Below are 14,959 nucleotides of genomic sequence, written 5' to 3'. Positions count from 1 at the left end.
CTTGTTCGGTGGGAAACCTGCCGGTCTGGCTGGCCATTTTAGTTTGATTAATACAAAATAGAAAGGATTCACGTGCTTTATGTTCTGATTATGATGAGGACTCTTAATTTCGTTATTGAATCTGAGTATCTTGAGTATAAATTTGTTGCATATAGTTAATTCAGATTAATTCAGGCTTTAATTTGTCTTTCGCTGAATGCTAGCTTCTGTGTTTTTTCAGAAGCTTTAATTTAGGAAAGAGTGAAAACTTCCACACTTCATCAGCCTGCCCTGGAGCTGCTGACAGACTCCTTGTGTCTGAATTCAGCTGTGGCTTTGCAGCAAAAGGGTCTTCTGGTTTTGGCAGGGCATCTGAACCTCCCGCTGTTACTCAATGCGGAGCCCCCCGCATCCTCTGAACCGGGTCTCTGTGTTCTGGTTTGCCCTCTTCTTAATTGGCTTAAATAAGGCCATGAATAAACGTCCTCTCTGTAGCTAGCTGTGACCGCAGGACAAGCATCTGCTCCTAGCAGGTCGTCCTGCTCTCATCTGCTGGAGACGCCTATTCCTGGACGAGCGTTGCGGTAACTCGCTTCACAGTAAGCGGGCTGGGATAGCAAAGGTCTCTGCTCTCTGGCATCGGTGGAGATAAGCGCGGGTGGGAGACGTTCTCGGCAGCCTGGCCTCTGCCGCGCGCCGCTGGTGTCGTCCCTGCTGCTCTGAATGCGCTGCTGGAGCTGTCGGTGAGCTTGCCAGGGCAGTTTCCTTGGGATGGAAGGGTTTAGGGGTGGAAGACCGACTGGCTTTAAGTGAAACCAGGAGTGTGTTTTTGCTCCAGCAGCTCTGCTGGCAGAGGGAGAGGAGGGGTGATAGCTGTGGAGGACAAGGTAGTCATCTCGCCCACTGTCGCTGCCGTATCCTTTTCCAGCTGCTCCCGTCGGCAGGTCCAGCATGGCCTGGGGTTGGCTCCCGCGGTGGAGTCGTGCCTTCAGTTACAGTGTTTGACTCTATGCAGATAAAGCCTGGTCCTTGGGAAACGCCTTCAGACACACCAGAGTCTTCTGATGAAAACTAATCAGAAGTTCAAAGGAAAGCAGCAGCGTTTCCTCCTTCCCTGTGGTCTCCTTTCCCAGCGTTTCCATTCCTGTCGTACTACCCAAATGGCTTTCTCGCTGGATGATGCAATTACGAGGAGATGCTTGCAAGTTTTCAGCAAATAAATACGTCAGAATTTGAAATGCTCCATTTAGGCTCCATCAGTCCTTCCCAGGTGGAGCGCAATTACTTGTGCCTTGTTGTGACATGTATATGCTTGTGTTTCTTTAAAAAGCCCTCCGGGCAGATTCGAGTAGTTAGTGAGGTGCCTCTTATTTGTAATAAAAATAAATTCCAGAGCAGACGCTGGGATTTGGTTTTAGCTGGATTCATAGAGGGTTTCTGAGCTCTGCTGTCATTCCTTAAACGTTTGAAGTTAATTCCTGCCTTTGTCAAGGTGCGCAGAAAGGCAGATCCCTTGTAAGAAAGACAGCTTTAACGATGACATTTCTTGTGCTTTTTAGTAGCTCAGTCACGAGCGTCCACGAAGCAAGCTGTCTGTCTGATTGTTGTTACACTTTTCATGGGGAAGAGTAGTCTTCTGCTTTGGGCAATTTCTTAAAGCAGTCGGTTTTTGGAGTGGCAGGAAAGTATTAACTAAAGCAGCAGACATGAGGTCCATCTGGCTCTTACATCTGGAACGAGACACTGTAGGTCAAGAGAAAATTTTTTTGCACTTGGTCTTTGTCTCATGGGAGAACGGAAAAAATACCATTATTTGGGATACATTCTCTCATCCTAATTACTGTTCCAAGTGTTTGAGGTTACTGATGTAAGGAATAACAGTGTTTTATATTTCCAGTTGAATATTGACCAGCGAATTCCAGTGTAGCTGGTGTCAACCATCCTCCAGATACTCTCCCAAGCTTTTTTCTTTGTGTGCTGTCAGCTGCCATTTTTTGGTTATGCAATGCACAGAGCCAGAAGAGGTTTGGGAAGCTTATAATGAGGATGCTGAAGATCCAGACTGCTTGTTTGCAGTGAAGCATGGGAGATGGAAAGGGCTCCATGATCCCCAGGGCGAGCGTTAGCACGGCTTGTGCAGCACTGGAGGAGTCGGGGTGTGTCTGGCCTGCCGCGCTTACGTGCTTCAGGCAAAAAGAAGGGACTCGGGTTGGATGATACCAACTTTAGAAAATTCTCCCTGAAAAAGCAAGCTGAAAGACCAAACCGCTGGAGATGCTGAGATTATTTTTCTCAGGTTCTTTTGTCTTTTTGCACTTGAGGTCTTGTATGAAATTCCACTGAGGGCTTTATGCTGCAGAGTGCTGGGGAACTTCTGAAATAGAGAGCTCTGAATAAAATTATTCATTGGCAGCTTCGTCAGCTACCGGAGGCAAACAGAAGGCTGGCTCTACATAGAGGCTGTATTTTCTTACCTGTCTCGTATTCTGCTTGTGCCCGGCTCCCCGAGCCAAGCTCTTGCTGCACTTTGCCTTCCTTGATGGAAACTGCTCTACATGGGATGAAACACAGGCGACGGCGGGCGCCCCGTGCTCCCCGCAGTTGCTCTGCGTTCCTGTTTCAGCCTGAAGCAGAGCAGTCCTGGGCCCCTCTAAACCAACCTTTTTCTTAGCCGCAGGGTTTATGATCTACCAAAACCAAACAAGCCAAGCAGAGCGGGGGGGGGAGCCCCAAACCTGTGCTGGGCTCATTTGTGTAACTTGGCAGATGTGGGACGCTGCCATAAGGCACTTTACTTTGGCAGATCAGGCTGTTTCCTACCTGGGCGCAAACAAGGCTGCTGCTTTCTGGCTGGAAACCTGTTACAGAGGCAGAAAAGACTCAGTGTAGTGGGATTTTGTGTCACCTTGGACATCATGAACCAGTGGCCCAGGGCCAGGTGCGCTGTAGCAGGGATAACTTCTTTGTTCTGTTTTTTCTGTTTGATTTTGCTTGTGTTTATTTCTTTTTCCCAGAAGAATGACAGAGGCTTACTGTCTCCATCGCCAGAAAAGCCCTGCACAATGTTGCCCGACAAGTTGGGACTGAGCTCGGCAAATCCCCTTTAACCACACGGAGTTCAGTTGTCTTGGTTTTTTTAACTCTGAGGCAGCGCAAAGTCTTGCGCGTGGGTTTTCACATGTAGCAGCAGCAAGGGCTCGCTTTAGAAGGGTGAATTGACATAAAGTGTTTTCAGTAACAAAGTGAAGTCAGAGAAAGTTATCATAGCAGACTTTATAGCTGAATAATTAAATGCAGACCCAGGGGTTTGCAGCGGGCGAGCAGTGCTGTGTAGCGTTGCCTGGAAAGATGCCCCTGCAGAGGCTGTGGCCAGAGCAGGTGGTGGATGTGGGCTGCAGTTTTTGCTGCCCCTGCGCTGGCTGCCGGGCCCTTGGCGTGGCTGGCTCCGTTTTACTGTGGGGACCCTGACCTGCTCCAGCCAGCTGGTCCTGGCCACCCCAGCTGCTCCAGCGCCTGGTCCTCGCCCCCCTGCTCCTCTGCTTGCGCATCACGCTCCCCACGCAGCCTTATCCACTCTGGGCTTGTCCCGCATGTGCTTTTGCTGCTGCGTGGGAAATAGCGAGTGCAGCGTTGTTTCCGGACGCGGGGTAAGCTGCGGGTGGTCACACGCTGTAATCCAGCTCTGCGTCTCCCTTGTCTGCGTCTAAACAGTGGCTCAAGGTCCAGCTGTTACTTGCAACATGTTCAGTTTATCGTAAAACTATAAATGCCATATTTGGTCCGCTCTGGTCCGGCGACTGTTTCCTCCTCATGTATGTTGTAGTTCTCTGGTAGTCCTCTGATAGCTGCCAATATGCGGCTGGGTATCAGCCACGCTGTCTAGCTCTTCTTTGCTTCCTAGCTACAGTATTTAGGTTTGGGATTTTTTTTGTTAGGCTTCCCAAGCATTGCTCTAAGCTGTGGTGAGAGGAGAAGCTCCAAGTGTTTTACAAATTCTTGGTGATGAATCAACATCAAGCGAAGCAAAGAGAGATGGCGAAAGGGCTGTGAGCTGAAGTGCAGAGCCTGGAGTGTGGCTGGCATGAGAAGCGCTTAACGTACGCTTAAGGACAAATGCTAAGCACGTTGTAATATGGAGGTACGTTTTCTTAGCAATTTATACCATCGTGACACAATGGATAGTCTGGCTGGGATACGTCTGAGTTGCATTTCGTTGATACAGTAAAATGAGTGTGAAGCAAGTCGCGTTGGGGCTTGGAGGGCAGCTTTGTGCTTGGGTCAGTGCTGCCCATGGGCTCTCATCTGTGGTCCTGCGTTAGAGCACAAATGGCAGACGAGTTGCAGTTTTGGTTTCGAAACTCCTTAGAAAGCTTGCCACTGGAATAAGCTACTCCAATTTTCATGAAATCAGTTTTAAAGTCACTGAAAATGAGGGTGAAAATCAAGTGTCGTGGTCCTTTCTGTGCTGTGGGTTTAGAAGCTGCTGAGGAAATGCCTGGTGAGTAGGTGGTGGTCTGACAACTCAGCCAAAATTCACTAAAGCTGTAATTTGAAATTAGTCTAAAACACGTGTTTGAGGTTCTGGAGACTGAAGGCTTTTCCAAAGCAGAAGTCTGTAAGTATAAAGTAAGTATAAAAGATAAAGACAGTGGTGATCTGGGAGCGAAGCTGTGTGCTGCCACCCTCGTTTCTTCTGGCCTTGGGTCCCGTCACCAGAATGGTTGAGTTCACTAAAGCAAGAGAAAACTGACTGCTTTTTAGTTAGCAAGCTGAATTAGCTCCATGTGGGATTTGAGAAGCTCCAGTGTCCTGTGTGGTGTGCGCTGGGGATGCACCGTGGGGAAAGAGCATGGGAGGGGACGTGGAGGGGACCCCTTCCTTCCAGCAGCAGCACGACATTGGATCCACTCTGCTTCCAGTGTACGTGATGCTACCATCCAGTTCCCTCTCCCATGGTCCGTCAGGCCAGCTTTGGATGCCACGCAGCAGGGGGGACTTTGGGTGCGTTGTTGAGACTTTGGCCTTGAATGTCAAAACCCCGCTGCAAGGGCGGGAGGCTGGCGGAGAGCTGCTGTGGGGCAGAGCTCCCTTTGGTGGGGGACACTTGTTCGGGTTGCTCTGGTTGAAACAAGGAGGGCTGGATGAGTCCGGCAAAGGGGGAGATGTTGGTGATTTCAGCCTCTCTGGCTCCCCGTGACTCTTCCCCAGCAAAGCGGCCTCTCGGGGTGCGATGGCAGGGTCCCCCAGTGGCCACCCAGCGCTGCTTCTAATGGCTGAGCACTTCTGTGCTTAAACTTTATTTGGTCTTGGAGGGATGAAATCACTCACTTTTGTCTCCGTTTGGATAAGGAAAGCAGCTGCTGAGCTGCAAGAGCTGTCTGTGCGTGAGGGAGGAGAAGTTTTTTAGTAACCCAGCATGTGCGGCGCAGAGCGTGCTTGCTGCAGGGCTGGAGGGAAACTTCATCTTGGGCTACTTTGTCTGTCCCACCATCTCTGGAGCACGAAGCAAAGACTGCAGGTGGAAAGGGGTGGGCAGCATGGTGATCACCAAATAGCTCAGTGAAACAGCTGATGTAAAAGCGGGCAACTTCCCGTTGCTGAGGTGCTTGTTCCTGCCTGGGCTGGATGGCTCAGGCGGTGAGCTGTGCACGGGACGTGTTGATTTTGGGCTGCATCCTGCACCGGAGGCTCTTTGGGGAAGAGCACGGTTTCCTATTTGAGCGTGTCTCCTGATACCACGTACATGTTGTACCCTAGACGCTGAAATAAAATAGCCCCTTGCAGCTGGCCGTGGCGGCTCCGTCACCGCGGTTCTCGCCGCGCAGGCAGCGCCTGCCCAAAGCAGAGTTTGGCCCCCAGGAGTGTCACGCTGCAGACCCTTGGCGCGGGCAGGGGTGGGCATGCCTTTAGTTCCTGTTACCTGCCTCAAACCTCTACTGTTTGTGGCAGTAGTCGTTTCTTCAGGTGAATGTGTGGGGATGGTCAGAGAGCGGACAAATTTCTCATGTGGCTGCCTGCGGTGCTGCTTTCTCGTCCTCTGCATCCCAGCTGGACCTGGGTTAAACATGGAGTTTCTGTCGACTGCAGAGAGGATTTGAGGGGCTTTACATGCATTAACAGCATTCTCCTGAAATTACCATTCTGGGGCTGTTACCTGTGGACGGAACTTGTGCTGCTCTGCCTATAGGGCTATAGCTGTAAACCCTCCTAATGGTGCGGCTGTTTCCCCTGGGAAAGGTAAATAACATCCATGAGCATAAACAGCTCTAAGCTTGAGATGTGTCTGTCCTAGAGCTCGGAGCGGCTGCGCTGGTCCTCGTGGAAGTGCAGCCTTTATTAGGACGGGTGGTACGTGGGCCTGTGGACAAAGAGCAGTGGCAGTGTGGCTGGCTGTGAAAATTGGGTGCTGCTGGGGTCCAGCCAGCCCCTTTCAGGGGTGCAGCCCTGTCGTGGCAGAGTTTTCCGTGCCGCTCAAGGTGCAGAAGAGTATCAGGCTTCATCTCTTTCAACTTAACACCTGCTAAGCTGTGACAGAAGATGTCAAGAAGAGTAATGAACAGCTGGGAGATGCAAACCCTTGTTTTTCTTGTGCTTCAGGCAAAAATTGGTGAATTTTTTTATTTTTTAAATTAAAACCTGTTGCTGACTAAACCTGTTTTGCGGTTTGTTAGCAGTTGGGTCCTGCCTCTTGTCTCCGGCAGGAGTGTGGCAGGAGCCGTGCAAACCTTGACCTCGAGTGCAGCTCTGTGCGCTCAGCGGTGCCGAAAACGAGGGAGAAGGTCCAGGCTGTGGCTGCTCCCTGGCAGGGAGACGCTGCCGCAGGTGCTGCTCTCCTGGGATCTTGGCTGCCCTTGGATGTGGTCCTGCGTTCCCCCAGGAAGCAGGAGCCTTGACCCCTCTGCCTCTCATCGGGTGGGTGCCCAGGAGGTGCTTTGGTGACGTGATGTGTTTCCAGCTGGAAACACATCTCAGCTTGGGCATCTGGAAACTGGGAATATGCAGTTACCTGTGAAAACTCAGTACGTATGTGCCCAGGAACAGTCATGATAACTCCGAGCCTGTGGTTATGATGGGCTCTCCATGACTGGCAGCATTAATAAAATTAATGAGACTTGTGTCTGCCTTGCCGTAGAGCTGGCCCTTACTCCTGAGTCTGCTAAAAAGGGTCTGTCTGTTGTTGCAGTCACGTAAGAGCCCTGATGTTTGCCTGCTTTTACGGCTCTGTCCCTCTGCTAAAGAGTAGCTGATAGGACCAGAGGTAGTACGAAGTTATTTGGTCATGACATTGGTGGCTCAGAAGGAATGGATACCTCCAAGAAAAGACCAAAGTGGGCTTTTTTTGTTGTTGGTTGTTCCCCCCACACTTTTTAAAGAAAGACAGAAAACAAAAGGAAATGTGCAGGGAAAAGAAGGCTGGTGGAGTGAGAAAGATGTTGGTGAAAAAGGGGAAGGTGTATAGGTCCAAAAGACCAAAAAAAGTATATATTTCAGCAGATCACATGTAAAATCAAAATAAGGCAGGCCAGATTAAGACTTTTGAAGGGTGAATTTGCCAAATATGATTAATTTTCAAATTCATCAGAAACCTTTTGGAGGCAGGCAGCAGAAGAGATCAAGGTGTGAGAGGCATGGAAGATAAAGCCATCACAGAAAAATCTAAACCATTTTTTGACCATCTTGACTGCTGTGGAGGAGCTTTGTAGCTTTGCAGACCACAAGCTCACTACAAAAGAGTTGTCTGAGAAGTTGTCTCGCATTGAGTGTCAGTAGAAATAGCTTTAGAGGAAACAGAGGAGCGGCTAAGAAACTGTAAGGAACAGATAGTGTTTACTCAGGAGTGCTGTAGGATCTTAAATCTGAAATTGCTGAGATGCTTCTGTGTGTATCCTGTTGCTTAAGTGCCGTTGGTATCACAGAAATTGGTGGTGGCAAATGCGATGGCATTTTTTTAGAAGAGGGGGATCTTGGGGAGGTCAGGGTGGTACGCATCAGGTAGGTCAATGTCTGTGCCAGGGGAAGGGCTGTAGAAAGGGTCCTGGGGACCACAGGCTGGTGGGTCTGACCTCTGTGCCGGGGCCTCTGCAATGAAGAACAAGATCACGGAAGGCATGGCTTTTTGGAAGAGAGTTAACAGGGCTAATGTAGAGGCCAGCCCTGCCTCACGGGCCTGCTGGAGCTTGGTGAGTATGTGGGTGGCAGGACTAAGAGACCAAAAGGAGCCACACAACTCCGTCGGTGCTTGGAAGGTGTTCATGAGCACGTGGTAGGGGTGGTCCAGTGGAGTGGTCTACTGGACCTCTCTGAAAGGTTTCAGCACGGGGTATCCAAGAAAGGCCCATCATGGGGTGCATGGGTGAATAAATGGTTAAAAGACAGGCTACGAAGAAGAGGAGTAGACTGTCAGACTTCACAGTGGAGGGAAGTCCTTAGGAGAGCCAGGCTGGGATCTCCGCTGCTCGCAGTGTTCGTAGGTGACCTAGAAAAGGGGATGAAAGCGATGGCTGGGGACGAGCGTGCTGCGGTCCACGCGCGCAGTGGTGGGCTCTGAGCAAACAAGGTAAGAAATCCTGAGTGCTGAAATTCAGGAATGAGGTCGGGGTAAGGGGTGCTTCTGCAAAGGTATCGGCTGGCATTCGGCAGTGCTGCAGGAAGGGAGGAGGAGGTTGTGAGCGGTAAGGAGGGGAGCAGAAGACAATGAAAAAGTCACGACACCGCTGTGGTCTGCTGTCATTTTGAATATTAAGTGAGTGTCAGGTCATCCCATCTCCGGAAATACCTCGCTTCTAACTGCTGGAAGTAGAATAAGTGCGTCTGTGGTTTTTTGCTCTTATTTTTTTTGTCAGTGGCAAATACTGTGTACTGGAGGCAGATGAAGACTGTCTAGGTGGACATCAAATATAGAGGGAGGTTGAACATGGTCCAGATCTTTGCCCCAATCCATTGGCTATGCCATAAAAAGAAGGACAAGAGAGAGCACTGCCTGCTTTGATATCTTTCTGAATTTGCCTCTTTTTTTGCTGCCTTCCTTGCCACTGCTGAAAGTGAAAAGCTCAGTTTTGGACTGAACACAAGCTAATAAATGCTTGGGTTTTTGGTGAGAGAAAACAAAAGGAACTTGTTTTGGGCACCAAATCAAAAAGTAAATTGTTCTCGCACCACTGTTCGCTGTTACCATGTATAGCAATTACTGCCATGGCAACAGATATTTTCAAGATCCAGCCAAGATCTTCCAGGGCTGCAACATAACTTCTGATACTTGTTCATTGTGGAGCTATTAATAACTGTGTTTTCCCCCCTCGTAGCCAGGAAGTTTCTTCTTCCTCATGTACCAAGTGCGAGGGATAAACTCATTTTAAATCAATTGTGGGGAGAAGTGACACTGGGGATTTCCTGGATTTTTTTTGTTCTGGAGATCCTGTCTAGTGCTGCCAGCTCTGCAGCCACCTCCTGAGCTGAGCTGGGCTGTCTCTCTTGTGCTATTTATAAGAAAGCCCAGTCTGAATTTTTTTATTTCTTTTTTTTTTCCCCTCCTTTCCCTTAAACCAGGACAAACAGATGACACATATTTACTCTTCTAGCTATGCACAGAAGCTTAAGTGTTTATTTCAGGCTGACTTGGTCAAGGGGAGAACCTGCTGCCAATTAAACATGATCTGGGTCAGGCTCTGGTCTGCACGATTTCTTTACTTATGTCCCGGTCGTTTAAGCAAGATAAACCCTGTGTATTCAAATTTGCAGTTCAACTGTTCTTGGCAGTAGTTGAATTTAGCTATGTTTAAAACCCCCAAGTGCACATCCACCTTTCCCAGCTGCATTAGCATGCCTGCATGAATCTCCTTTGAGTTGGAAGTGTGTCAGAAATACCATTGCCAGGTCTTTTGGCAACTGATTGAAGAGCTGTGGAAAAGGTGGGACTTGGGCTTTTGCTCATGCCGGTGGTTCCTCTCAAGCCTGAGCATCCACGATGGGTGAGGACTGGGGTCATGAGTCTGTCCTCAGCTCTGCTTCTGGCCGTACACAAGTCACAACTCTGCGGTCGTCCAGTTTCATCCCTCCAGAGGAAGGAGTTGTTTTGCCCGGCCAGTCTCCTCTCCCCCAGGGAGTTTGCTTTTCTTCTGCAGAAGTGTAGCTATTAACTGTAAAAGCCTCCCTGCCCCCTCTCCTCACCAACTCCAGAGTTAAAAGGAAGACACTCTGCAAGCAGTCTGGTTTTCCTTATTTTCTGGCACTCTCAAGTCTTGCAGCTTCTTCTCGTGTCGCTGTCTTTGACATCACCCTTCCCCAGATCTCCCTGACCCTCTGGATTGACAGCCTACCATCGTAACCGAGAGAAAAAGCTTTAGTGAAAACACAGAATCTTTTATCCTGCTAACCTCCCTGGAGAAGCTGAAGAAATGAGCGTATGCCCTGCAAAATGTTGGTCCAAGGCAAGAAATAACGTAGTCATGCCCGCGGGGAGCGACTGCATCCTTTTCTTACTGCTGCTCTGGCTGTTTTTTGGGAGGGTCCGTTGCATGCGGTGCCGCCGGCGGCACTGCCGAGGGCTGCGGCTGCCTGGGGAGGCAGCACAGGCGACGCGGGCGCTCAGCCCAGTGACCCGGCTGCGACGGTACCGCCTCGCGCAGCCCAGCTGGTTTTTCTCCTGGACATCTGCAAGAAAAGACTGAGAGCCTTTTCGAGAGCCTTTGGTGACTGACACAGTTATTCCCCAATAACTGGCTTCTCGCTGACTCTCAGGAAGGTTAATCCCACCTTTGATTCTGTGACATGGTGAGAGCAAAGGCAGATTTGGGGCTTTAACTAATTGCGCTTTGTTCCGACGCGCGAGATTGCAGAGATGTTCAGTTTTAAAAAGGCTGTGAATGTGTTTTAAGGCAAGGTTGAGCCACTCGGTCTTTGTTTCTCATTAAATCAATCCAGACCTTGTTAATGACAAAGCACCAGAACTACACATAACTAGTATTTTTGTTTATTTGGAGTTTGAAGGTGTTACTGTAGTCACTGCTAATCTTACAGATGTAAGCGTGTAGCACACAAAGCAGAGGTTGAAGTACAGCTCACGGGATGTGACTCCTACCCACACTAACGTTTTGGAGACGACTGGGAAAAGAATGTCAGCTCAGGGCAGCGCTTAACACGCCTTTCCTTTCCGAGGAAGCTTTTTTCACGGAATTAAAAACAATGGGAAAAAGTCAAACACGGGCTGTGTTTCTCATCCCAAACTACTCATTCACTCATCGATAGGCGAGCTTTTCCGAGATGGAGGTGTGCGTGGAGCGGGGAACTGCGCGCTGCTCCGTGGGGCAGCGTGTGGGGGGAAGCTGCGGGAGGGACGATGTGCGCGGTCCAGTTCATCGGCTTCACAGCATCCTTGCTCCGTCATGTCTGTGCTTTTCGTTCCGCGATTCCTGTAGGCAAAACAAATGTAAGAAATTAATTTCTCATGGAAGAGAGGGTTTTTTTGCTTATTGTTTTATGAAGGGTTTATGAACTCTGCGGCTGAGGTTTTCGGCTATTTACTTACTGCCTCTCTTCCTTTGCCAGAGGAAATTAGTGTGCTTTGGGCTGGGGAAGATGACGACTCTGAAACAGCTCCTCAGCGCAGAGTCCCGTTGGGATGAGTTTCCTGATGGCAGCTCGGGGCGCAGGGGAGAGTTATTCGTTTGCGGACTCTGTGTTTCCTATTGCCTTTGACTTGATGCCAAATTCCTCCGCCATCCCGGCATTGTAGCGGTTAACTTGACTCACGCTTAACAAGCTTGGACAGCTAATACTTTCAAGAGCTTCTCTGCATTTGTTCCTGCTTAGTTTTTTCAACAGAGTCGGCAGAGACAGCTGCAGCCGGAGAGATTTGCCGAAGAATGAAATGGCCTAAAAAAGTTGTGATGAAACACTGTTATCTTTGTTTTATACTTTTAGCCACCAGTGTCTCGTGGGCTCTGCTAGCTGAGAAATAACCCGGTCCCTTGCAAACCGCGTCTGTGTTGTGCCTGAGTTTTCAAGGGGCTCTGTGTTTCGGCTAATAAATGACTGGCAGCCCTTTAAATGAAGAAGGACAGAGGGCCATTATTTTGCTAATGCCACACAGTTAGGAATGCGGCTGCTTCAGATACATAGCTCTGCAGACTGGTGCTTGAAAGCCTTGTGCTCTGGGCTCCGGCTGTTTGTAGGGAGCCAACAGCTGGCAGCCTGGGTGACACCGCCGTTTGTGCAGGGCCTTGCCTTGCAGGTGCTGCACCCCGTAATGACAACCTTGGGCTGCTCCTGCCCCCCACCGCTGCCAGCTCCTCTGCCTCCTTCAGACAAGCTGCAGTTGTGGTGGAGCTTTTATGGTCTGGTGGAGTTATTTTAGACCTGAGGTGGGTGTCTCAAGAGGTCCTTTCAGTCCCCGTCCCTGCACGCTCTTGCTAAGGCGGCTGCTCAGTCCGGAGGTACCAGCTGATGGGTTTCCCTTTTCTGGTTTTGTAGGTTTCTTTTCTATTCCTGTCTTCCCAGTCTTCACTCACGGACATCATTCAGAAACCTCTGTAAATGTTTTCTCTTTGCTCAGTGCTCCCTCGTGTAGCAAACGAATGTCTCTGTGCCTGGTGTAAATGAGCCCCTGGCACTTGGCTGTTTGCTTTGCTCCGTCGTAGCTGCTATAGAATCATAGAATCGTTTAGGTTGGAAAAAGACCTTTAAGATCATCCAGTCCAACCATTAACCTACACTACCAAGTCTACTCTAAACCAATCAAGGGTAGACCAGACTGAACCATGTCCCCAGGTGCCACCTCTGCCCGTTTTTTGAACACCTCCAGGGATGGGGACTCCACCACCTCTCTGGGCAGCACGCTCTCTTCCCTTCAATGAAGATGGTACAAAAATTGTTCTTCTCTTTCCTTCCTGTGTGGGGAAACTATATGTCCTGTAGCACTGCAGCATATTTGTGGCCACACAATGCCTCGCGTGGTTTCACTAAGCCCAGGTTGATCTATCCATGCACAGAAACGATGAAAATCAATCGTCTGCAGAGTTGTGTTCCTCATGCAGTGTGAGTGGTGTGGGCTGCTGCTGGGGTGGTGGAGCAATTGCTGGGTTTACGTGGTGGGGCAGCTTCTCCAGAACAGCTTCTGATTGTGGAGCCTCCTGTTTCCAGACTGCTCTCCTTGGCATCGACCAGCCGAGGCAGCAGCTGCAGGGTCCCCGGCCGCAAGGGCTTTGTGGCAATGCTGGGAGGAATCTCTGAAATTGGTAGCGGTGATATAGGAGGCAGCAGTGAAGAGTAAATCTCGGTCCTGAAGCAGCTGGGCAGCAAGCTAGATAAATCAGGGCCTTTGTCAGTAATTCCTAGAATGACAGAGAGGGCAGCGGGTGCTGCTGTGTCCTTGAAATAGCAGGGATATCATCTGTATGACATTACTTGCTTTGGCACAGGGAGAGCACTTGGCGTCTGCTGCTTCTCCAGGGCTCTGGGCTTTTGCCCTTCATCCTTTTGGCAGATGCATTCCTGCAGCCGTATCGGCGTGATGCTCTTGGCCCTGGGCGCAGCCTTGTCAGCATTGGGAAATGCTGCCCTGCTTAGGTCTGATTTACTTCTGCTCGGTGGCTGGCAAGAGGTGTGGGGGACTTAGAGGTCTGTGGAAACAGGAACAAGCCGTGTTCAGCTCTGGTCACTGACCAGGGTTTCAATCAGTGGGTGGCCATGTGGTGCTGGGGCTCACTGGGAAGGCGGGAGACTTGTGTACGGGTTCCGGCTCCGTCCCTTCCTCTTGCCATGTGTCCACCCCCGGATACCAATGGGAACAGGCCTAATTGTAGGGTTACGTTCCTGCTGGGAGGCTCTTAGGTGCTTCGAGTCCCATCTTGGGCAGACCCTGTATGACTCGGTGCCAGCACGTGTTCCCAGAGGTGGATAAAGCCCAGCTCTGCTCTGGCTGGAAGCATCTGTCTTAGCTTGGCGTGACCCAAAAAGACGTAAGGAGAAGGCAGATGCGTGACCTTGGGTGCCTCGCTGCAGAGATTTGCATGCCTGAGAGGATCTGGCTGGTGCAGCTGGTGACGGCCTTGCGTGAGTAGCCGCTGTCCCCTTCGGCGGGGCCGTGGACAGGTGGGATGGCCGCAGTGGTGCTCATCGAGCCGTGCTTATGGTGTATGCGCCTGTACAAATCCTCCCCGAAACCGGGAACGTCACCTCTGGGGCTGCTGCCCTGGGGCTGAGCTCAGGGTGTCTCGGTGGGGCAGCACCGGGGGGTGGAGGGAGGGCAGGATATGTCCCAGCCGTGGTGGTCAGTTCTTGCTGAACTCGCAGGTTGTCCCGTAATGCCTTCACCTAAGCAGCTGTGAAGTCTTTCCTTTCTAGGATATTGCTAAAGTTGAGGTTTTCCCGTGTAAATCCTGTTTGTTGGGGACAAAGAGCATGTTGGGGTGGGGTGCGGTCACCGTCAGAGCGTGACGCTGCCGGTATCGCCCCGAGTCCTGGTGGCACCGCACCTGGCCTCGTGTCCTGGGATTGATGCAGCCGGTGGCCGTGCAGGCAGCAGGACAGCACCGAGCTGCGCCAGGCCTCGGCTCCTCTCCAGGGCACCCCGTGCCCCCGGGGCCGGGACCGTCCGGCTGGCACCAACTTCTCCCACAGCTGCCTCCCCTCCAGCAGCTGGGATCTGGATGGGGCTGTGGATCCATGCAGCACGTTTTGGAAGGAGAGAGGGGGTGAAAACTGCCAGTAATTTTTTTTTTTTCCCTTTTGAAACTCGTTCTCAAATGCTCAGCCCTTAAAAGGAAAAACAACTCTGCCGAAGCCTTCGCTGGGCTTAGGAGGTGCCGCTGCGTCTGGGGCAAAGCAGTGCTTCAGCAGGCTGTTTAAGGATTGGGGGTTTGGGCCATGCTCTGACATGCAAAACGAAAACTCCAGCCATGATGGCAGGAGAGATCCAGGGGATGCCGTGGCAGCAGCTCGAGGGCTGGACGGCTTGTCCAGGCAGATCCTGTAGCCCAAGGCT

Source organism: Pelecanus crispus, chromosome 14 (genome assembly GCF_030463565.1).
Source record: "Pelecanus crispus isolate bPelCri1 chromosome 14, bPelCri1.pri, whole genome shotgun sequence".
In the NCBI taxonomy this organism is placed as follows: Eukaryota; Metazoa; Chordata; class Aves; order Pelecaniformes; family Pelecanidae; genus Pelecanus; species Pelecanus crispus.
Note: the sequence above shows the minus strand (reverse complement) of the source record.